Source organism: Episyrphus balteatus, chromosome 4 (genome assembly GCF_945859705.1).
Source record: "Episyrphus balteatus chromosome 4, idEpiBalt1.1, whole genome shotgun sequence".
Lineage (NCBI taxonomy): Eukaryota > Metazoa > Arthropoda > Insecta > Diptera > Syrphidae > Episyrphus > Episyrphus balteatus.
The window spans coordinates 22,009,011-22,035,423 of record NC_079137.1 but is presented as its reverse complement, the minus strand read 5'-3'; positions in this window follow the sequence as shown (position 1 = coordinate 22,035,423).

The window sequence follows — 26,413 nt, the reverse complement described above, 5'->3', positions numbered from 1 at the left end:
TCACTGACTTTAGTAAAGCCTTTGACAAGCTGTGTCATAAAACATTAATCTTAAAACTAAGCAATCTTGGATTCAATAATAGTTTTTTAAATAGGATATCCTCGTATCTAAAAAATAGGCTTTATAGTGTTGTATTTCGTAATATGTGTTCGAACCAATTTGTTGTCAATTCAGGTGTTCCTCAGGGAAGCCATTTAGGCCCAATTTTATTTATTTTATTTATAAATGACCTGTTTTATAATGATATCAAGAATGATATAAAATTGTATTTTGATACTTCTGCATACTCTCCAAACAATCCATATAACATCCCCTTGAAAAACAAAAAAGTGTTAGGGATGATGAAAGATGAAAATTCTGGAAAAATAATGAAGGAATTTATAGGTTTGATGTCAAAAATGTATTCCTTTTCTGTTGAATCAAGTGGAGTTAAAAAAGCAAAAGGTGTCAACAAAATTGCACTCAAAGACATAAATTTGGTAAACTATAGAGATTGTTTATATAGCAAACGAGTATATCACGGGGAAATGTTTGTTTTTAGATCTTTTGCTCACCATATATACACCTAAAAGCTACATAAGGTTGTTTTAAGTCATCTAGATGATAAAAGATTTATAAGGGAAGATAGTATAAGCACTTATGCATGGGGTCATTTCAAGCTACACTAGTAAAATAGTCCCTCTTTTCTCGTAATAAGTAAATTATGTAAAATAAGAATTTTTTAAAATGTATAAATAATTATTTATAAAGATAAATGTCGAAATTGTATATGAAAATAGATAAAAAAAAGAGCATGGATGCTAAATAAAAAGAACGAAAAACATAAAAATAAAAAACCAAACTTACGTCAAAATAAAATAAATTTATTTTTCTTTAAATCTCTACATCTCTTTGTTTACATATTTTAAAATGCTTTATTCTCAAACGATTCTGTTGACTATTTGATCAAGTGGATTGTATTCAATTATACGATCATGAATCATGAGGCAGTAAGCTGAGGTTTTTGCAGGTATATTCTTTGATGTTCTCATCTCCAAGCGTATATCTGCTCCTGTTTTTAATGTTTCATTTTGATGTCTGCAGTCTACAACAAATATTGGTGCACGTGATTTGAATAGATCCACGAAAAGAAGAGGCTCTGAAGAAGTTTGAAGAAGTTTTATTGTAGTAGGGTTTTTGAAAATCTGCGTACATTCTATACAATAAACTGTATCTGTTCTTTTCAAATGAAACATTTAGGTCTTCTGAGGATATACATCAGAATTCAGATAAACTTTTAAGTCTGCTAGATCGCAATGGTCAAACGTCGTTGTCTTACTACTTTAAATGTATCTCCCCCCCCCCCCTTCGACCATATATTTTCTTTTTTATTACCGTATCTACATATATTGTATTCACATCATGACATTTTTTTCTAATTTCATCTTAAATTCATTACCATCTTAAAAATCTTCTTCTTTACTTATACCTAGATACCTATGACAAGTTACAACTCCTACAAACTCGTAATGCCTTTTGTTCCACAAATAGTTTTCTAAATAAGATTTCATCCATCTCAAACGCAATGATCACACAAACCTATAAAAGCAGAAACACAATCACGCTTTGCCAGACGAGTCATCGCGTTACGTTGAGAAATCCTCAAAGCGCGCTTCTGTCACTTTGACTTCGAACAGCTGATTGAAACAAAAAATCTGCTGTCAAATAAAAAAAAAAACACAGTCACTCACAAAATTATTGGGCCAGGTCTTTATCTTGATTTAATTGTGAATTAATTTAAAATAAATTGTTTTTACCAATAAAACTCAGTCTACAACATCATTAAATTATTTTTGTTTTTAATACGTAAATTGTTTTGATTTAAAATATCTCGATTTCGTTTTTTTGTGCAAAATCTATACAGAGAAATTAAAAAACACACCTAGGTTTGCAATAATTTATTTTTTTTTTATTCACATTTGGCGCAATAATAATGTGGGTGACTGTAACTATGTCTGATAAATGTCAGAAAGCGAGCAAAAGTTCAGTCTGGTTGAACTTTTGCTCGCTTTCTTACGTTTCCTTACGTTTGTCAAAAAAAGCGTACGTAAGAAAAGCGTCATTGTGGGAGGCTATACAGATTTCGTATGGTTGAACTTTTGGCAGTTGTCAAAATTGACGGCAAAGCGTGATTGTGTTTCAGCTTAAAGCCTGCTTCAATTTTCTCAATCAACAAGGTGCACCCACCATTTCATCCCTCAGAAATCCTAAAAAATATTACCTCACATCACTATCAACAAAAAACAGTCACAAAAATTGAATTCAACCAGAAAACTCCAATTTATAACCTGAAAAAATCATTAAAAAAGGGCTCTATTCCTCAAGTCCCATATTTATACTACTGTATAATTGTTGTAAAATACACGCATCAAAATTTTACCATCTCTATCTCTATACCAAAACAGGAAAATTTACAGTCTCGGCAACAGTACATTTGAAAATAGATCCTGTACACTTCATCTACCTGTTTTCTAAGCCAGGGGCGTATACAGGTTTTCTTCTTGGGGGGGGGGGGGGTCATGCCAAAATTTTTTTTACAAAAGTTTTGGTAGTAGGCATAAACTTGAAAATGTGCTATTTAAATTAAAAATATTAAAAATATTAAAATTTGTTTGTTTTGCATTTCGAATCGAACAGTTCCGAAGAGTTCTAAGAATAACCAAACAAAAACGTTGTGTGATTCGTTTGCTTTTATTTGTTTAGCCTTAAATCTTCACCAATTAAGACCATCCTGTCCTTAAAATACAGTGTAATGTACAAGTACTTCGATTGAATAATTTGCCTTTAAACAACTCTGCATTGTTTTCCGATAGTCCAGAATTATTTTACAAGTTTAAATAAAATCTTTTTAGTTTAATAACACTGATAACTTTCGAATTAATTGTCTTCCTAACCTCAGGCAAACGAATCGCAAGGTTTTGCAAAAAAAGAAATTGCATTTGAAAATAAATTTTTTTTTTTTTTAATTTTGTTTTTTTTTTTTTAAGACGATACAGGATTCAAGTACCTCTGTCAAAATAGTAAGGACAAAAAAATATTTTTGGCGTAACAGAAAATATTAAACAAAATTATGCTATACTCTGTCCGATAAAAATTGGCAGTACAGGGAAGGTAGGGCATTTGCATCTCACTCTGCTTCACGCCTTCTGGATATGTCTATCACATAAAAAAGCTCACTTAGCGATGCCGTATTATCAAAAAAAAAAAATGTTTCGAAAAGGTACCAGCGTTACCATTTTGTCAGTAAAATTTCACAAAAACGAAAAAAAAAAATAAATTTTTCGTTTAACACCAAAATAACAAATAAAAAATTCACTCATTTAAGACGCAGGCCGACCCCACGCATGGGTACAAAATTTTGCCTGTTGAAATCTTAAAATGCATGTTAAAATGTTGACATTAACTGTTTTCCTACATACACAAAATAAAAATCAAATAGCCACCAACACCACGACAACACATATGCTTTTTTTCGTTCAAAAAGTTTGAAAAAAGCATTAATCCTGAAAGCTCTTTCAGAAAAATAATAGAAAAAGGAGTAGTTTATGAAGGAAGTTTACCAATGGTAACTCTTATGTATTGTGAATACTTTTAATAAACAGCTTTTATGATTGAGTTCCATTCTGCCACAGATCGTGAGGCAGATCGGTCATAGGAGGGTGTACTTTGCTTAATAAAGAAATAACAACAACAATGCCATGGCACGTCTGTGGTGTTCTTGTGTGTTTCAGGGGCATATTTTTCGTAAATTGCTTTTTAGCAATCGTTAGGTCCCATTGTTTTTGAAAAAGCTCTCCCATAAGGCCTGTACTGCTAATATTTATCGGACAGAGTATAGTTTAGATATTTTTTCGAAATTTCAAACGGCATTACTAATTAAAGAAATGCTTTAGATCACTTACGAAGGATTTCATAATATTCGGCTCTGATTTAATCAGCTTTCAGGTTTTTATCAGCGGTTTAAAATATAAAACATATTCAGTTATATTTATTAGTTTTTCTTAAATCGATTTTCGAGATTATTTTAAGTGACCTAAGCTTGCTTAAATATTTAATTTGCCTTTAGAAGAGGTTGGCTATATTCTTATCTATTCTCGGTTTAGTCAAAATTAAAAAAAATATTTGGATTTTAAATCCATACAAAGCTCTACAGCACAGCTTAACTTGTAGCCTATCAATGCCTTATATTATCGAACGAATCAAAATAATCCTAATCCAGCATAGCGTTCGCTAAAAATATGACCACATCCTCAGATATGGCAAAAATATTCGGTTGAATACCAACAAATTTTTTGACTTTTCATTTTCGTTCTTGTTCTAAAACTTCGACATTTTGAAAATCATCGTACTCAAAAGAATTTAGTAGAACACAACAATTTCTTGTTTAAGTTTTGAGTTCTTGGGGGGGGGGGGGGGGGGGGTCATGACCCTTACGAAATTCATAAGATATGTTCTCTTTCCCATGGGAATTACGAATAAAAGGAATCTATAAATTTTTTTCATGTGAAAGGGTGTTTTTTTGTAGATGTAGAGGAAATATGGGTATATTTGAAAAAGTGTGTAATACTAGAGTAATATTAGTGGAACTCTATTGAAATTCAGCAATTATGTTGCTTTTAAGATAGGAAACAAGAATCTAAAGTGTTTATAAAAATATCATTTACTGATTCTCTTACTTATTCTAATTAAAAGTACTGTTAAATTTGACTAAGGCCGTGTGTGAATTGCGTTAAATAGTTAACACCGTGTACATTTTTTGACACTATTGAGGTGAATAAAAAATTTTCAGCTGTTAAAAATTTATTTGGCTCTGGGACCTGGTTAAATTTAAGTTAATTTTTTTTCCAGATGGTTTTGCTTTGTTTTTATTAAAAAGGAGTATCTTGGCAGAAAAAAGGCAAACAAAATTTTAAACAATACATTTTTTTTTTTTGTTGTTGCAGCAGTGGCAACAACAACAGCAACCACAACAACCAAAACAACAACAACAACATCAACACCACCAACAACAACACCAACAGCCACACCAAACTCAACAGCAACAACAACAGAAACAGCAACACCAACAACAACAACAACTTCGACAACAAAACAAACATCAACAGCAACAACAGCAGCAGCAAAAGCAACATCAACATCAGTACCACCAACAACAACATCAACTACAAATGCTGCAACAACAACATAAACAACATCAACAACAACAGCACCAACAACAACAACAACAACAACAACAACAACATCAACATCAACATCAACAACACCAACAACAACAACAGTGGCTATGGCAGCAGAGACAGCAACAACAACAACAACAACAACAACAACAACAACAACAACAACAACAACACGAAAACCAAAACCAACACCATTACTATTACCAACACCAACGCCAACACCTACTCCAACAACAAAACCAACAGTACCAACAGCAACAACAACAACAACATCACCAACAGCAACAAACACAACAACATCAACACGAAAACCAACACCATTACTATTACCAACACCAACACCAACGCCAACACCTACTCCAACAACAAAACCAACAGTACCAACAGCACCAACAACACCATCAACAACATCATCACCAGCAACACCAACAACAAGAACAACAAGAACATCAAGAACATCAACACCAACAACAACAACAACAACAGCAGCAGCAACACCAACAACAACATCTACAACAGCAACAACAGAATATTATTGGCAGTGTTTCAAATATTACTGAAATAGAAAATATCACTGTTCTAGCATACAATATTCAGGGCCTAAGTAATAAATTAATGAATGTCGATTTCTTCCATTTTATACATAAATTCGAAATATTTTTTCTTTTTGAAACCTTTATAACCTATGATAATATAAGTAAATTTAGTAAATATTTTTCAAATTATAAACTACATTGGGTACCAGCAGTAAAAACTAAAAAGTTCGGGAGAGCAAGTGGAGGATCCTTATTTGGATACAGATTGGATAAAATTGTTGGCTCATACATCGAATACAATGAACAAATAGTATTGCAACTAAAAGATGAAAAAGAAGAACTATATATATTGCCAACCTATCTAAATTGCAACCACTGGAATCGTGATGTTAACAAACTAGCAGAAACAATTCAAGTAATTGCAAAAGAAAATTTAATGGTAATTGGTGACATGAATGCACGTACTGGAGACCTGAAAATTAATGAAACGAACTTTGTAATATCACACATACTAAAAGAACACAGAAACTCGAAGGATACAATTTGTAGGGCAAATGGATACTCTTTCGCCGAGCTTTGTCAAGATACTAATTTATTTGTCTTAAACGGTTGCTTCGAAGGTGATATAAATGGAGACTACACCTATATTAGTGGACAAGGAAAATCGGTAATAGACTACTGCGCGATTTCGGGAAAATGGATGGATTTCGTAAATCATTTCAAAGTTGAACAAAAAATATCTTCAGACCATATGCCAATTACAGCAACGTTTTCAACAACGGTACAAAATAAAACTAAATCAATTGATCTACCTCTTAAAATCATATGGAAAGAGAGTAACAAAAGCAGCTTTGAAAACAGACTAGCCCTAAATCTTGCTCAAATAGAAACACAAACTGACCACGAATCGCTAGAAAATTTAGTAAAATGCATCGTGAAATCTTACCCAACTCCTGGTAGAAACACCAAACAAACAGGAAAACAGAAGTAGTTCGATCAAGAATGCAGAGAAGCGAGAAAACTGTCCTTCAATTTGCTGAACACAATAAGGAAGTCAACCAATGTAGATGAAAGACTTCTTTTGCGTTACAGCCAAGCTAAAACCAATTTAAAAAAATTATTAAGTAAAAAGAAGAACGAGTACCTACAACAAATTGCACGAAACCTTGCAACCGAAAGAAACCCAAAAGAGTATTGGAGGCAATTACAAATCCTAAAAGGCCAAGAACATAAATGTGGAGTCAACATTAATGGAATCGTATTTAGAGACCACTTCAGAAAATTACTCAACCAAAATACATTCAATATGCCTAAACAGTATGCAGAACCATTTGTAGAAAACCAAATTCTTGATGCAGATATATCGTTGGATGAGATAATTGTGATAATCCAACAAGCAAAAACAGGCAAAGCCCCAGGACCAGATCGTGTTTTAACTGAATTTTACAAAAATGCACCAATTTCTCCAGAAAATGTGTGAAAGTTTTAACTACATTTTTAATACGGCTCAGGTACCTTACTCTTTCAAAGAAGCTCTAGTATTTAACATATATAAGAAAGAAGACCCAAATGATCCAACAAATTATAGAGGTATCTCGTTTACAAATGCTATAGCAAAAATATTTACAGGAGTGTTACTTTGACTTTCTCGTATAACAAACTGGGTAGATGAAAATAGACATCTCAGTGTATATCAATCAGGTTTCCGCTCTGGTTTTTCGACTACTGATAATATCTTTGGGATAATTACAATTATCCAGGACTTCCAACTCCGTCAACGTAAATTATATATTTCTTTGTAGACTTCAAGGCAGCCTTCGACACTATAGATAGAAAAGCGCTATTAGTCCGGTCAAATTAGACTAAAATAAGGGGGTGAGGTTACATAAATTCCCAGCAAGCTGAAAATTGGTAGGATTGTTGGAAATACCATCATAAATAAAATTTAAAAAGTCCTCATCGATCCGAGTTGTGGAAAAAAATTTACGGGGGGTCAAAGGTAAAAAAAATGGGTTTTTCACGATTTTTAGCAAAACGAAAAGTCTTATCAAAAAATTTTCAATGCGAAAATTGTAGACCAGCTTATTATCTATAAAAAGTGTCATGACACTTTTTTTCCTCAGACCCACCGTTTTTGAGATATAACGATTCAAAAAGTTGAAGTTGAGTTGTAATCGTCATAATTATGCACACGTTTCCACGCCACCTTTGAGGTAGTGTACCTAGCGCGTTTTTTTTAATGTGGTTTCCCCGGTAGGCTTATTCCACGGATTTATTGGGGTTCATACAAAAAAAAAAAATAGGTAGATTTATCCATCTGTGTCATAGTTCTCTTCCTCTTCAACTTCTTCTTGTTCTTGGTCCTGGATGCAAGTTAATAATGACACATCGCTTGTCTCCTCGTTGGTGTCAAATGAATCCTCAATTGTTGGTGATTCAACATTGGAGCACGACCGGTCTTGACAATATGTGCATGCTACAGAACAAAACATTCCAACTTTTTTGCAACCACATTTAGCACTACATCCCTTTTTACAGTTGCAAAAAATTGTGTTCAGCTTTTTTTCCGGTGCAGGTGGGAATAATGTTGGAACAGGTTCTAGTGCATTGTTGACCAACTTCCAACCCCAGTCTTTTGGGTCTAGCTGATAACCAAGCCACACCTGAACTTGGTAATATAGGCGTATAAGCCTAATCGCGAATTAGCCTAATCGCGAATAAGCCTAATCGCGTATGAGCCTAATCGCGTATGTGGGGTCTTAGTGTATTTTTACTTGTCTTACATCTTCAGTGGTGTAAAACCGTGATGCACTTATACATTTCTATTCTAAACAAAAATTCCCGGGGAAATAGTTTCGGAAGAAGTGCTCCCAATCTTAACCATGGGGGAACAAAATTCAAGCTTAAAGAGACTGAGATCTCGGGAAGTTTTCAGTTGGGATCCCTTCTCCAGAAAACATATCCCCCGGATTCTTGTTTAGAATAGACCTGATTATGACGATTACAACTCAAAATTTTTGAATCGTTATATCTCAAAAACGGTGGGTCTGAGCAAAAAAAGTGTCATGACACTTTTTATAGATAATAAGCTGGTCTACAATTTTCGCATTGAAAATTTTTTGATAGGTAATACTTACCGTTTTGGTGAAAATCGAGAAAAAAATCGTTTTTTTGACCTTTGACCCCGAGTAATTTTTTTTCCAGGTCTCGGATCGATGAGGACTTTTAAGGTTTTATTTATGATGGTGTTTCCAACAATCCTACCAAATTTCAGCTTGCTGGGAATTTGTGTAACCTCACCCCTTTTTTTGAGTCTTATTTGACCAGACTCATGGTACCGATAACTTCCTTATAACTCTAGGTATGACAAACCTTTTACCATTTTGAAATTCCTCTTAGTTGAGAGTATTTTTAAAAAAGGTGGCCACCTAGGTTCCTTTGATTTATTTTGTACCACAGTAGTTTAAAATTTTTCATAAAATACTTTTTTTTCATTTTGCTCGAAAAACAGACTTCAAATTTTTTTTAAGAAAAATGTGCAATAGCTATGAAGTTTTTAAACTTAATATGTACTCAGCCAATTATTGTAAAAAATTATAAAAAAAAGAAATAAATAAAATTCATTCATTTGTGGTTGTAGTGAACGAAAACACAAGATGATAAAATTTAAAATACACTGAACGAAAAAAAGTCAATATTTTATGAACTGGTTGCGATAGCACTTTTTTATATCTGTTTTTGGAACAGTCATAACTGTAGCTATCAGCCATTTTAGGGTTGTCCATTCCCTATCGGACACCCTGTTTATATTCAGACCTATTCTAAACAAAAATTCCCAGGGAAATTGTTTCGGGAGAATGGCTCCCAATCGGAAAAATGGAGAAAATTTCCTTTTTTTTTTGCTTTCTCCATATTCTTAACCATTGAAGAACGAAATTCAAGCTAAAAGATAGTAAAATTTCAGGAACTTTTCTGTTGGGAGTTTTTTTTTTCAAAATATGCCTGATTATGACGATTACAACTCAACTTCAACTTTTTGAATCGTTATATCTCAAAAACGGTGGGTCTGAGGAAAAAAAGTGTCATGACACTTTTTATAGATAATAAGCTGGTCTACAATTTTCGCATTGAAAATTTTTTGATAAGACTTTTCGTTTTGCTAAAAATCGTGAAAAACCCATTTGTTTGACCTTTGACCCCCCGTAAATTTTTTTCCACAACTCGGATCGAACGGATCGAACGGATCAAAATCAGCAGTATGGGATGGAACAAAAGCATCGGAATGGTTTGAAACCAAAACTGGATTAAAACAAGGATGTTTATTGTTTACTAAGTGCCATGCTGTTTGTCCTTTTCATAGACGATGTAACATCTTGTTTACCACTTGTCTCCTTTATGCTGATGACCTGATTTTACTAGCTGAATCACCTGAAAGTTTACAGCTGATGATTAATAAGCTAAACGAATATTGTAATTCCTGGAACCTTATCATCAACCTTGATAAATCTAAAGTTATGGTAGCGGACTGTTCGAGAGGACGATGCTCACAAAGAGAGAAATGGTATTGCGGTAGAGAGAATATTGAAGTAGTCAAAACCTACAAGTACCTTGGAATAGATGTAACTCCAACCTTCAATATAAAACAACATCTATCTTCAAAACTTATCACAACAAAAAATGCCATTAATATTAGTTGGAATCTTCTATTGAGAAAGAAAGAGGTACCGAATTCAGCTAAATACAAGGTATATGAAAGGGTTCTACGTTCAATGATGTGCTGTGGAGCTCAAGTGTGGGGCTTTTAAGAATTTGAGGAAGTCGAAAAACTACAAAGATTCTTCATCAAAAAAGTATTTCAGCTTCCGAAAAATACCCCAAATTATGTGCTTCATCTCGAAACGGGACTAGCCGCTCTTTATATATTCACTCTAAAACTACATGTTGACTACATCATAAAAGTTATCTGGACGTATAGTCAAGAAAGGCTGCAACACGTTCTAGGATTGTATGCTATCAGAAGGAATCATCCCTTTATATTCATACAAAAGTGGAAAGAACTAGCTGAATCAGTCGACTCACCTTTGGATGTAAACATTGAAAGACCATTAGAACTCAAAAATCAAATGTATGTTATAATAAGAGAATTAGATATAAAACACAAAGAAAACTATACAAAAAAAGCATTAGAATCAGAAAACCGACTCATATACCTAACTCTAGTCCATAACCTCAACGAAAATAATTATTTCAAAGACTCGAATAGCTGCAGAAAAGTATCGTTGTTGTTTAGAGCGAGAGTGGAACTCCTCAACTTGAATGGAACGTCTTTTAACACTATGTAATCAACATGCTAGAGAAGACACGTTTCATTTCATGGGTATTTGTCCAATATTGAGAAACTGGAGGATGCAGTATTTCCAAAAACCAACTTTAACCCTAAGGGAACTCAAGGAACTACTAAATGGACCGAATTGGGAAGCAATATATAAATACTGCAATGAGGCTCTAAATTATAGAAGACTAATTATTACGGAATTTATTTAGAATATTTAAGCTACATATATGAACCTATTATATACTATTATATAGGTCCCTCCGACAGACGGCAAATTTCGCCATTGTCACTTCATTAATTTAGAAGAATTGTAACAAAACAAATCGCCAAAACTGTGTTAAATAAATGAATCTTAATCTAATCTTCAAGTGGTCTTTTAATAATTAACTTTTACAATTTCACATTTTTCATTCTGTGTTTTGACAACCTCCATCCAGTGCTTTTTTATTGTATTGAGTGGAAATAAATCTAATAAGAATAACTATCTGTTTCATTCTCTGGTTTGTGGTATTTTGCTATTGCATACTTCAGTGATTTGTATGAAATATTCTAGCAAATACTTCATATTGCATACTTTTGAAAATACATAGCATACTTTCGGGCTATTTGTGGTTTTATTCAGAGATCCAAATGAGTATGTTCGAACCTGTTCGAACAATTTCAATTTTTTAAAATGATCGTTCGTGCTCGATCGTTTTCTCTCTATACTCGTAAATCATCTTACTCATAAACAAAAATACTCACAAACAAAACCACACAAATTGTTTGAACTCATGAGTATACTCGATCCTCAATACCCACGAACAAAATTACTCGTAAACAGATTGACTGTTCATAAACACTAGGCTACTCAAAATGATCGAAAGTGATTGAAATGTTCGAACGTGATCGAAAAATCATGAACAGTTTGAACAATGAAAACAACCACTTCCAATTTCTACGTAATATAGATACCTGTTGCATATTTTTTTTATTGTATGTATCAGTCGGCAATTCCTATCAAGAAGTTAAGAAGCTGCCAGCAGAATTAATATTTAAAACAAACACAATTACAATTCACTGTAAATTTAGCTTATAAAAAAAAAAAAAACAATGTAAAAACGTTAGGCCCCTTTTGTGCCAACATAATACTAATATAATCAATGTAAATTTTTAGATAACTAGCTTTAAGCAAAAAAAAAAATTTTTTTTAATTTAGGTTTTGAGGGTTGGTTGTTTGCGGTACAACTGCAATTAAAGCAGGTTATTTTAATTTTATAATTGTGGTTTTAGAAAAGGATTTTCAATGACTGAGTAAATAAAAAAAGTAATTAGTCGTTAGGTAACAATACAAATGGGGTAGTGGGGAATGCCCAGTTAATTTGTGCAGGTAGGTGCACAAATTACATTCAGTTTAATTCGAAAGGCCCTGTGGATATTCTTCAATGGTGGTGTGAAAATAAAGGCCAATTCAAAAACCTTTGTGAAGCACATAAAATCTTGAATTGTATTCCCGCAACATCAGCAGCATCAGAACGAGCATTTTCACAAGCTGGAAATATAATTACAGAAAAACGATCGAGGTTGAACCCAGAAACTGTAAATAATTTGATGATTGCGAATTCAAACTTAAAGATAAATCCAATATAAATATTTTTTTTTTCATAAATACAAGTGTCATAATTTTTAACTTAATTTAATTTATTCAATTTTTTGTATCTAGCATTAAGTTTTATTTAATTTTTCTTTTTTTTTCTGTATTTAATTTAATTTTATTCTAATATGTTTTTCTTCATTTCATTATCTTGTCAAATTAATTAATTTAAATAAAACAAATGTAACTTGCTTTTGTGTACCAAACTGATTCTCTTTTATTTATTCTACAAGAAAAACCACCCTCGAACACTATGAACATTTCCTTTCCAGTTCGAGTAATTTCGATCACATTGATCATAAACATTTTGTTCACGATCATTTTACTCGATTATACTCGAAAAGAAAAATGATCGTTTGAACTCGTTTGAAATGTAGGATTACTTACGAGTCATCATACTCCTAAACAGGAAAGCTCGAACACATTTGAGTTGTGTTGATTCTGTTTGTTCGAGATCGTTTTTTTCGAGTAAGTACTCGATGTTCGAAAACAATACTCGACTCGTTTGGTTCTCTGGTTTTATTATATAACATTGGAAATCACACAGGGCCGTAGTTTAAATTGTACCCCAATAAAACAAAAAAAATATTTAAATTATTAATACTGGTCATAATGTCTGTATGCGAGAAATGTTCTGAAATCTGTGACTTTATGATTGATTCTATCATGTGCCATGGTAACTGCCATAAAACATTCCACGTTAAGTGTATAGCGCACCTTCTAGTTCAATTAAACTTTTTAACAAATCGAAACCGTTTTATTTTTTCTGCGTTAATTGTGACCCTTTTGCCCAATCTAACATTATTCGTGACGTTCTTTCTAAGTCAAAGATGATAGACAGATTGCAAAACTAACTGCTCTACTTAAACGATAAAATTGAAAATATATCAAATATACCAATCTTAAAGCGTCAACAGACAAGAAGTGCATCTAAATCTCAAAATGCCCCTGTCGAAAATAAATCTAATAAACGCAAAAGTAAAGAACTAGATTTGACGTTTCCAATCCCCTCGAAAAAACAATCACCTAACTAGCCCCTTGAATCTTCTCCATCCTCAGATTCATCTAATCAATGTTCCGCTACACCACCCACCTTACACATAAATCCCTCTCAACCTCCAGCCCCACCCATCCCACCAGAATTAAATCAACATTCATCTGAACAATCTGTAGCTTCAACTTCAAATTCCGCTCAGCTCTCTGTTTCAATGATTCAGCCTGCATCAACTCTACCTCCATTTGAACAGCCTCCAGCTTAAACTACTAATTGTGCTCAACATTCATCTGAACAGTCTGCAATAACTCTACTTCCCTCAGACCAATCTACAAATTCAAAGTCAAATCCTGTTCAAGTTCCTGTTTCATCGACCAAACGTTCATCAACGTCACCTACAGCTTTATCAAAAATTCCTCCCGCCAACCCATTCCGTATTTTGGATAACTTAGCATCGCCTATTGACTATGGATTAAAAATAGTTGAAGGACAAAAAACCCTTTTCATTTCGAAACTTGATCCCTCTACAAATTCTCTCGATGTAAAAAACTACATTAAAACGAAAATCGGGACTCTACGTTTAACGCTCGTCGAGAAAATGATTCATCGTTATTTTGCAAAATATTCTTCGTTCAAGATCAAAGTTCCAGACTCAATATTCTATCTTCTTAACTCATCATCGTTTTGGACAGAAGGATTATTTTTCATAAATTTCAAAAGTGAACGCTGCCAATTAATCATCACCATTTTCAAGGTCTACAAGAATATAAACAACATTCCTCACGATATACTTATCCTCACCGAAACTTGGCTAAACTCATCTTTTATGGATACAGAAATTTTTGACTCCAGCTTTCAAATCTACCGTCGTGATTGTCATTATGATCCTTCCGCTACTGTTAGTGGTGGTTTGTTAATAGCTGTTCGTAACCATTTCCTCTGTAGTCTTGTCGATAATTTTTTGGATTCCGATCTTGAAGTTCTGTGTGTGAAAATAAAAATCCTGTCTGGTTGCCTGTTATATCCCACCCTCTTCGAGCAATGACGTCTATAATAAACTTTTTGACTGCTTGGAGACTATTCATGGACAAATTGATGATGCAGATGAATTATTAATAATCGGAGATTTTAATCTACCTCACCTGTAATGGGCAAAATCCAATCACTATGATGCCTTTCTACCTGTCAACGCTTCCAACAACAACGAGTTTCTCGTTATCGACGGAATAGCTTCTTTTGGCCTTGATCAATTAAATGGAGTGAGTAACCAATTTGGCAAAACTTTGGACCTTATCTAGGTATTTCTCTCATGTCTCCAACTTTGATGCTGCAGTTTTATTGAGTGACACAAAACTTGTAGAAGAAGATCGCCATCATCCTGCATTATCTATTTCTATGAGCTTAAGTATCTATCATTCATCTAATATTTGTAAGGATCAGCATGTAATTTTACTCTAATGTTTAATTTACTCAATGACATTAACTGGGATTCTGTTTTCTTTAATGTTAATTTGGACGAAATGATTGTACATTTTTATGAAATATTATTTGTTTGCTTTTTAGAAACAGTCCCTCTACGCAAAAAACGTGTATTTAATAGCAGCCCGCCATGGTTCGATCTACATATAAAAAAGCTTAAAAACAAAAGAAACAAGGCTTGGATAAAATTCAATCTATTACAAACTGATGAAAACCGTAATAGTTACATTTATTTAAGGGATGAATTTATAAATTATTGTTAAATAAATTTCTCTATACAAGCTTTATATCTAAAACAGAAAATGAACTTAAATCTAATCCACTTAACTTCTGGAATTATGTTAATTGTAAAAGAAAATCTGACGGTTACCCAGCACATATGACTTATAATAAGTCTACTAGCCATTCCCCAGAGGTTATATCCAACATGTTCGCCGAATTCTTCCAGGGTGCTTTTGAAAATGATTCTACAAATGACTCAAATATAACTTATTCAATTGATGAATTCTCACATCTTAACTCGATTAATTTTGCAATTTCTGAAGCAACTATTTAGGCTATTGATTATGTCGAAAAAAAACAGGGTAATTAGGAACTAAGACGTTCACGGGTTTTTATTGCAGGAATCGTTCAATGGAATATAAAAGAAGATAAAACCGCGGAGTGCTATTAAATGAGAGGGTGGAAACTGAAGATAGGGGTGCAAAAGTCCCCTTTTTGGTTTTTTTAATATACCTCGTAAACTAAGCAAAATTTTGATATATTGTACACATAACTTTTTGTAGAGAATTAAATTTCCTATTGGAATAATGTTTTTTAAAAATTGAAAAAAAAATTTCCATACCAAAATAGTCGAAACAATCATAAAAAAAATATCAAAAAAATCGATTTTTTGAGTTTTTTTGCTTTTTTACTTGTACATTTTTTTTTGGGTTGAGATAGACATAAACGTTGCTCCAAAGAAAAAAAGAAGATTAAATTTCCTTCAAAATGCTGTACTCACTAAATTTTTTCATTGAAAATTAACCGAAGTATGGCCATTTTAATCTAGCTTTTTTTCGCATTTCTAGTTTTAATTAAGTAAAACAGAAACATTTGAGGGGAAAGTACGATTACTTAAGCACCAAGAACTGATAATGAGATTTTGTAGAGGGGTTAAATACAATCATTGTTTACTATGGGAGGGGGGTCAATGTCCCCCCGTTTGGGCAATTTTCTAAAAAAAATACTTAAAATAAAAAAAAATTATTAAAAAACAACGGCAACACTTACAGTTTTGATTGATACTTTTTTCAAAAGCTAGAATTATGAACTTAATATTAATTTTAAAATGAAGGTATTTTAATCAATTGTTTTTGAAATGCCCGATTTCAAAGTCAAAACTTGTGAAAAAAAAGTTTAAAAAGCACATTGAGTACAATTTTCACAAAGACTGTGGACTTCAATACGAAATTGATGGACAAAGTAAACTGCCTTAATTGATTTCTTATCAAATCATGAAAATCATAATGTTCCTTGTTCCTATGCCTTCTACTTTTTCAGAAAATTGAAAAATAGACAAAATACTTTCTTTATCGGAATCACTCGCTTATTTCAAAAACAATTGATTAAAATAACTTCATTTTAATATTAATATTAAGTTTATAATTCTAGCTTTTGAAAAAAGTATCAATCAAAACTGTAAGTGTTGCCGTTGTTTTTTAATAATTTTTTTTTTATTTTAAGTATTTTTTTTAGAAAATTGCCCCTCCCGCCAATACGGGGGGACTTTGACCCCCCCTCCCATAGTAAACAATGATTGTATTTAACCCCTCTACAGAATCTCATTATCAGTTCTTGGTGCTTAAGTTATCGTACTTTCCCCTCAAATGTTTCTGTTTTACTTAATTAAAACTAGAAATGCGAAAAAAAGCTAGATTAAAATGGCCATACTTCGGTTAATTTTCAATGAAAAAATTTAGTGAGTACAGCATTTTGAAGGAAATTTAATCTTCTTTTTTTCTTTGGAGCAACGTTTATGTCTATCTCAACCCAAAAAAAAATGTACAAGTAAAAAAGCAAAAAAACTCAAAAAATCGATTTTTTTGATATTTTTTTTATGATTGTTTCGACTATTTTGGTATGGAAATTTTTTTTTCAATTTTTAAAAAACATTATTCCAATAGGAAATTTAATTCTCTACAAAAAGTTATATGTGCAATATATCAAAATTTTGCTTGGTTTACGAGGTATATTAAAAAAACCAAAAAGGGGGCTTTTGCACCCCTATCTTCAGTTTCCACCCTCTCATTTAATAGCACTCCGCGGTTTTATCTTCTTTTATAACCCATTGAACGATTCCTGTAATAAAAAACCGTGAACGTCTTAGTTCCTTTCTAAACTACATAATCAATAGCCTAATTTTTGACTATATCGAAAAGTTAGACGAGTGTTTCAGTCCCGGCCCTGATGGCTTGCCGTCTTTTATTTTGAAAAAATGTGCAATATATATGTCGTACCCGTTGCTTGTGCTTTTCAATACGTCAATTAGTAATTCTACGTTTCCCGCTATATGGAAAAATGCATTTCTTACTCCCATTCATAAGAAAGTTCCAAAAAAATTAGTGACAAACTACAGACCTATTGCCAAGCTTTCTGTCATCCCTAAACTGTTCGAGTCCATTGTCTGTGATATTCTGTCATTTCATTGTACCTCTGTTATATGTGAAAACCAACATGGCTTTGTCAAAAAGAAATCTACGGTCACGTTCTGCTTAGATGCCTTTGAAAAGTATAAGCAAGTAGATTGTGTTTTTACTGATTTCAGTAAAGCTTTCGACAAACTTAATCATGAAATATTACTTAACCCTTTACCGCATACTAACCCATATATTGCACTAAATGTCAAAAAGAAAAAACTTTAATAAAACTATGTCTATTTTTTTATAATTAACCGGTTTTTATTATCAGTAAGAGAGTCGTGATTCTGAAATAAAATCATTGTTTCAAGAGCATGTCTAAAGTGCAAATCAGTGAATAAAAGTGTGAACTTTTCAAGTGTTTTTTTATAATAAATAAGTAAGTTGCATCCAATTAAAAATAAGTTCCGTATGAATTTATTATACTTTTATATGTTTACGAAGTTTGTTTTTTGTTTTTTTAATAATTTTTGTCTTTTTTTTGCGTTTTTTCCAAAACACCATATATGGGTTATCATGCGTTGGCGACTGACATTACTGATTTTTGTGGGAGTTTTTTTTTTTTTTTTTGTAAAATGAATTCGAAGACTTTCTATGGAAAAAATAAGTGTGATAATGCTAAAACTGGTGATGGCTTTCGAAGTGATGACGATCTAGCTTCAGATTCTGACCCTGTTTAACATCAAACAAGCCATCTCCGAGCATTTTTGCAAATCTGTAACACCTACAATGTCTCGAAAAAGGGGATGCCCTTCAGCTTTGGCAGGTGATCAAAGCAGAGATGGAACAAAACAAAGCTGAGGGAGTTATATACAAGTCACGGAAGTCCAGCCCCATCTAATCCCGAAATTTCAATTCACTCACAACAACCAAGGGCAAAAGCCGTTGAATTCAATGCTAACTGAAAACATGGACCATATCCCTGAATGGCAAACAAAAACACCAATATGTCAAATTTGCGGACTGAAAACGTTTTGTATGCGCGTAGAAAATGGAAGGTGTTCTTCTGCAACAATGATAAAAGAAAGAGTTTGAATAAATTCCATGAATAAAGAAAGTCCAATGTAATAAAAACATATGTACTTTACAAAACATACCTTGAATGCATACTAAACCATATATGGGTTATTAATTGTTTGCTGGAAATCGACTTGCTGCATACTAACCCATATATGGTTTATGTTTCTAAAAATGTATATATATTTAAAAAAATAAAAAAATGTATGTAATACCTTTTTTCAACCCCTAATAAACCTAAAAAGTTGTTAAAAAAATTTTTTCGTTCATAATTCATGCAGTAGAGGGTTAAGAAACTAAGCACCGTTGGATTTAACGATCGCTTTATTTTATGGATTTCTTCGTATTTCAAAAATAGATTATATAGTGTTGTATTTAGAAATGAATGTTCCCAATGGTTTAAAGTTAATTCGGGTGTACCTCAAGGTAGTCACCTTGGTCCTTTATTGTTTGTCTTATTTATTAATGATCTTCCTTCTGTTTTAAGTAACTCTATGTCTTTAATTTATGCCGATGAAGTGAAAATATTTCGAAAAATTGACTCAGTAGCTGACTGTGAATTTTACAAGAAGATCTTCAAAACTTCTGGGAATGGTACAATACTAATCGTCTGTCTTTAAATATTGACAAGTGTAAATAATGCGTTTTACACGCAAACACAATGTCCTGTCTTATACTTATTTGTTGAACACGTCTCAATTATGTAGTCTTTCAAGTTTCTCTGACCTCGGTGTGGTGTTGGATTCAAAACTTTCATTCACTAACCATTACAATATATAAAAAGCTAATAAGATGCTTGGTTTCATTAAAAGATTTTCTCGTGACTTTCGTGATCCTTATGTGCTTAAAATTCTGTATGTTTCATTTGTTAGGTCTATTCTGGAATACGGTTGTATTGTATGGGCCCCATATTACGCGGTTCATGACAACAGAATAGAATGTGTTTCAAAGAAGATTTATGAGATTTTGTTTACCTACGTTTTCTTCCCTGGTCTAGTATGATTGATTTGCCACCATACCCTTCAAGCAAACAAGTCCGACCTCGGTCCGGATCCGCTCCACCTGCGGCGGAGCTGAGTCCGAATACGGATCAGAAACTGGTCCGAAGGCGGCTCAAATTAGTATGGATATTATAATCACATATGCATATGCATATGTATTGGTGTGGTGAAAATCTCCATTCCGAGAAAACGGAGCCGAAGGCGGACCTGAGTCGGAGCAGCGAAAACCTAACCCTAGAACATGCATAGTAGCTAAGAAACAGTTTAATCTTTTTCTTCTAACTACTTACAGCAACATTGACCAGACTACGGTTAAACTGGAACGCGATGGGCTTCCAACGCTCATCTTATCTTCCACCTACATGCCGTATGATAGCATAGAAGGACCACCGGCAGATATCACTAAAACGTTGATATCTTTTGCAAGTAAGAACAAATTTGATATCATTTTAGGTTGTGATTCTAATTCACATCATGTGCAATGGGGAAGCACTGACATAAATACTAGGGGCGAGTCCCTCTTTGAGTATATTATCGAAAATAACCTTGTGGTAGCTAACAGAGGCAACACCCCCACCTTTGTTACAAAAACACGTGAAGAGGTTCTTGATATTACTTTGACGAATAACTCAGACACTTGCCTATTAGAAAAATGGAAGGTTTTAGATGAAATCTCTTTTTCCGATCATAGGCTAATAGAATTTTATATCCCTGATGCTGATAGGCACAATAAGCCCTTTAGGAATAATAGGCGTACCGATTGGCAGGTATTCAATAGGGAAATAGTTAAGAACCTCAGTCCCCTGAGGACTGATAATAATCTAGACCCAAATGGCTTAGATAAATTGACAGAGGAATTCACAGGAATTCTACGCGATGCATTGGACAAAAGTTGTCCTCTTATTACCGCGACGAAGAAAAACAACAAACCACCCTGGTGGACAGTTGACCTCAGTAACTTAAGAAAAGAAACTAGAAAACTTTTCAATCGTGCTAAACGCACTAGAGCTGAAAGTGATTGGGAATCCTACAAAACCAGTCAAAGAAAATTTAAGACAGAAACTCAACGAGCCAAACGCTGTTCTTGGAGAAACTTTTGTAGTACTATCGAATGTACAAATCATTCGGCAAGACTAAGGAAGATCCTCTCCAAAACAGTCACTCCTATAGGCTCCCTAAAAGGGCCTGATAACCAATGGACTGAATCTTGTCAAGACAGCTTAAAACTCCTGGTGCAAGCTCACTTCCCAGGTAGTAACTCTGAATTGGAAAATGTTTCCACAAACTCTTTGCACTCATTTTGTGAAATTCCTAGAGAAATTATTACGAAAGAAAAGTTGATCTGGGCCATCAACTCCTTCTCTCCTTATAAATCTCCAGGCCTAGACGGCGTCTTCCCCTTGATGCTGCAAAAAAGTAGTGAATTCATTATTCCATACCTGATCTCAATATTCCAAAATAGCCTACAACTGGGATATGTCCCTAAAACATGGCGTGAAGTCAAAGTTGTCTTTATACCTAAAGCTGGTAAATCCAGTTACACAGAACCAAAAGATTTCAGACCTATCAGTCTAACTTCTTTTACACTCAAAACTCTTGAAAGATTAATCGATATACATATCCGCAGTTATTTAAGACCGGAGACTATATCACCCTTTCAGCATGCATACACAAAAGGTAGAAGTGTAGAAACAGCCTTACACTGTGCAGTCAGAACAATAGAAAAGTCACTTGTGGTTAAAGAATATACCCTCGCAGCATTTCTAGACATAGAAGGAGCATTCAATAATGTTCATAATAGTGCAATTGAAAAAGCACTCACTGATCTTAAAATAGAAGACACGGTCATAAAATGGATCGTGTGCATGTTGAAAAACAGACAAATAAATAGTGAATTAGGTGGGTCACATATAAAAATGTACGCATCTAGAGGAACTCCGCAAGGCGGTATTTTATCACCTCTTCTTTGGATTTTGGTGATGAATGAGATTCTCATCAAACTGAATAACAGCGGTGTCAAGGTTATAGCCTACGCAGACGATCTAGCTCTTCTAGCGACAGGTAAATACCTAACCACTGTAAGCGAACAATTAGAAAGCGCATTATCCAAGGTCAGTAACTGGACCAGGAGATGCGGTCTCAAAGTAAACCCCCTTAAAACAGAAATGGTACTTTTCACAAACAGAAGGAAAATTCCTCCTTTTGCAGTGCCAAAAATTGATGGCACCCCACTTAAGATTTCGGATAAAGCGAAATATCTCGGAGTGATCTTGGATAAGAAACTTAACTGGGGTCCTAACACTCAAGAAAGATATAAGAAAGCCACGTTTGCACTTTACTCATGCAATCGAATTCTTGGCAGAAACTGGGGACCAAATCCTAAAATAATCATGTGGATGTATACCGCCATTGTCAGACCCATTCTGACTTATGGAAGCTTAGTCTGGTGGCAAGCTCTGGAGAAATCCACGAACTTGAAGACCCTAACCAAAGTACAGAGAACAGCATGCATTAGCACTACGGGGGTGATGAGGTCCACTCCAACCGCAGGGCTGGAAGCAATCCTTAATCTCACTCCCTTAGATCTATTTGTACAAGAATTAGCAGCAAACAGCGCCCTACGACTCAGTCAAACCAACATTTGGAATACTAGTCAAAACGGCCACACTACGATCCTTTCTAACTATGTTGGCAACAACGTAAGTACAGATTACATGACCCCTTACTTAGACTTCAACAAGTCTTTTAATGTCAGTTTCCCAAACAGACAAGATTGGGAAAATAGTGTACCTTTCTCAAATGAGTCGACTATCACCATCTTTACTGATGGTTCGAAAATGAATACTGGGGTTGGTGCAGGTTTTTACTCAGAAAACCTTAACCTTGCCAGTTCTTTCAGGCTCCCCGATCACAGCAGTGTCTTCCAAGCCGAGATATTGGCAGTGAAAAATGCTGCTAAACAAATATCCATGATGGCGATATCACCTGCTGACATCACCTTTTTCATTGATAGCCAAGCGGCAATAAAAGCGATTTCTGCCACCTTAATCAAGTCAAAGCTTGTTTCTTGCTGTCGCGAAGAGCTTAGGGTTCTTGGTATGCAGCATAATGTAAGACTCTGCTGGGTTCCCGGCCACAGTGATGTGTTCGGCAACGAAAAAGCGGATGAGCTTGCAAGGGAGGGCTCAGTTCTTGATCCCTCTCTCATAGACCATAACATCAGAATCCCACAATGTGAAATAAAACGAAATATTGTCAACAATATTTCACAAAAAACAAATGAAAGATGGAACCTCCTAGAATCCTGCGGTCACACCAGGAAACTATGGCCGAACTTCGACGAGAAAAAATCAAACAAGATCTTACTACTTAGTAAACCTTCCTTAAGATCACTAATAGGCATCTTAACGGGACATAACCTACTAGGATACCACAAAAAGAAAATGGGGCTTAGTACGGATGATCTATGCAGAGGCTGCGGCAATGAGGACGAACAGGAAAACACTGTTCACTTCCTCTGTCACTGCCCAGCACTCTGTCGCACTAGGAAAAAATTCTTAGGAAACTACTTCTTTAATGAATTAGAAGAACTTTCGGAACTGTCAGGCAATAGCCTACTGAACTTTGTAAAGTCCTCCAAATGGCTCGAACAACCATAGCATTCATAGGTTATCACTTTTTCAGGAAGTTACAATACTTCAGGGTATCACAAGGGATCTACATTGATCTAAGTGTGACGGTAACAAGATCAACTGTCAGCCCATTTAACCTAACCTAACCTAACCTACCAGAAAGAGGAATAAAAAAGGGATGACGTTTCGCATTTGCGACCAAAAAAAGAACAAGATTTATTTTTTTTTTCACTGAAACTGTTCTTTTTTATTTAATTTTGGCAAACGAAATTTTCACAATATATACAATATAAAATACAATACATTTTTTTCATTTTATTTGTTGTTGCTGTTGTTGGTGTTTCTTTAGATGCCCAATCGCATGTTTCACCTTCTGCCTTTTTCTTCATCATTAGAGATTACATCTACAACACAAACAGAAACACATCACTTTAATCCAAACACTTTGAGCGATATATACAACATACCTTTTTTTGTTTCCATATTGTTAATAGTTTGATATAATTGTTTATAATTATACTTATATTTTATTAACAACGACACGAGACACGACGCGACTAAACACTTCAACAAAAAATAACAAAATGACGCTTTTGCTCTTGTTGGCTATGGCTGTCTACTTTTTTTTCCTTTTCTCAGTTTTCACCACGATTCTCTTAGACTTTGTGTTCATACACAAAAAGTTGCAAGTGTGTGAGTGCAACCCCGCTTTTCTCGGTCGGAGGTCGGACTGTCTTTTCTGGACTCCGTTTTCTTGCTTGAAGGGTATCCACATAGACTTCAACTAATAAATCTTCCATCTCTTTTAAGTCATCGAGAGTACTTGCAATTCTATTTTATGGTGGAATCAGGCATGGAAAAGTCGATACAATTGTACCGAATTCGATACAAATGAGTTTGTTCGAGTACAAAAATATAATTTGTCTGAATTCGATACAATTTTTGAATCTGTCTCTTAAGAATTCTTTTGCAATCTAAGATTTCAAAAACAGAGGAAATCGAAAGTAATAACAAACGACAGATCTTTTTTTATGTTTAGTTTGATTTAAGATTTTTTTAACCAAAATAAATGTTACAATTTGTTTATTATATTTTAATGATGAAACTTTTCTATTTTTTTGACAACAATCAGTAAAAATATTGTTATCTTAAAACCAAAATTGCACTTTTATTTTTGGGTCCCCACATTTTTGCATTTTTTTTTTTTTTTCATTTTTCTTTAATACTTCTTGTAGTCTGTGAATAACTTTTTCCCATATATATTTTTTACCGAAATAAAACAAAAATTACTCCTTTAAGCAGAAAATAACGAAATGTATATACAAAACTTAAGAGTTTTTGCAAATATAACACTTTGATTCAATTTTAAATTAATTTCTCGTATGAACATTATATTTCATTACGATTGCACCCATTTCAGTACAATACAAATAAAATTTTTAGTACAATTAAAAAATGTAATTTTCCATTCCTGGTTTGAATTGTTAGCGGAACTGTTACAGCTCCATCGGTTCTGTGTAGATTGAGTTTTAGTGTTAGTCGATGTAGCTTAAGAAGGCAATTGCCTCTTTGTAATATCTTTAGTAGATCTAACTATGGGGCAAATAGTCCTCTCAATATTTTGATAAATATCTTCAATAAAAACTATTTCTTAATTCAATCAATTAATGTTAACCCCCTGTGCAGGGACGGGTTAGAATATTCCTGCAGCGCCTCCCCGCTTGTCGTAAAAGGCGACTAAAGGAGCAAATTTATCTAGGTCACAAACACCAAGGTGAACCTAGCGACACTTAACACCTGTAAACTTTCCCAAAAGTGTGCATGCCAGTCCCTGGGTTGGTACGACTGGAGATCACCGGTGCTGTTAAAGAGAGATCAAATACAAAACTGGAGCATGCACGCTTCGAAACAAAACAACAACAACGTTTCGCAAGATTTTGTGAACTGAAGCATTATGGAAGTACTCGTCCAAGGAAATGACACTACCCCGCCAGGCACTACCATTACTAATGATACTGATCCTGGACCGAGCAGCAATGCTCGGGTCAGAGCTAGACGGATTCCGGGGGCTAGCAAAATAATGCCGCAGATTAGACAAAATCTGAGAGTTGCGAGTTGGAACGTTGGGAGTATGACAGGTCGAAGTTTCGAGCTGGAAGAGATGATGATAAGAAGGCGAGTAGACATCTTATGTGTCCAAGAAACGAAATGGCGTAACACGGGAAAAAGAGCTCGTTTCTTGGATACAAGGACAAAAAATTACAAGATGTTCTACTATGGAACGGAAAAGGGTAAGAACGGAATCGGAATCATCCTTGCAAAAGACCTCTTAGGCAGCATATTGTCCATTTCGAAATCTAGTGACCGTTTGATGTCCCTTAAATTGGTGATTAAAGGAAAGTTGTGAAATATTGTCACTGCATATGCTCCCCAAATTGGATGTGAGCAGGTGGAAAAAGATGCATTTTGGCTTGATTTTCACAACCTACTTAAGGACATCCCAAAGGAAGAGTTTTTGTTCGTGGGCGGACATTTAAATGGACATGTCGGGAAAACAAACGAAGACTATGAAGATTGCCATGGAGGCCTCGGATACGGCACTAGGAACTCTCCTGGTGAAGACATCCTGAGCTCGTGCAAAACATATGGTCTTATCGTACTAAATACCATGTTCATCAAACAAAGCCGACACCTGGTCACTTACAGCAGTGGTGGAAATGAGACCCAGATTGATTACCATTTGGTATCTAGTTTCATGAAACCTCGGGTCAAGGATTGTAAAGTGATACTGGGAGAAGCGATCGCCCACCAACACCGTCTCCTACTGACAGAATTTTGTATGGAGACAGTGAACGACAGCAAAAAGACAAAGACTTTTGGGAAGATCAAATG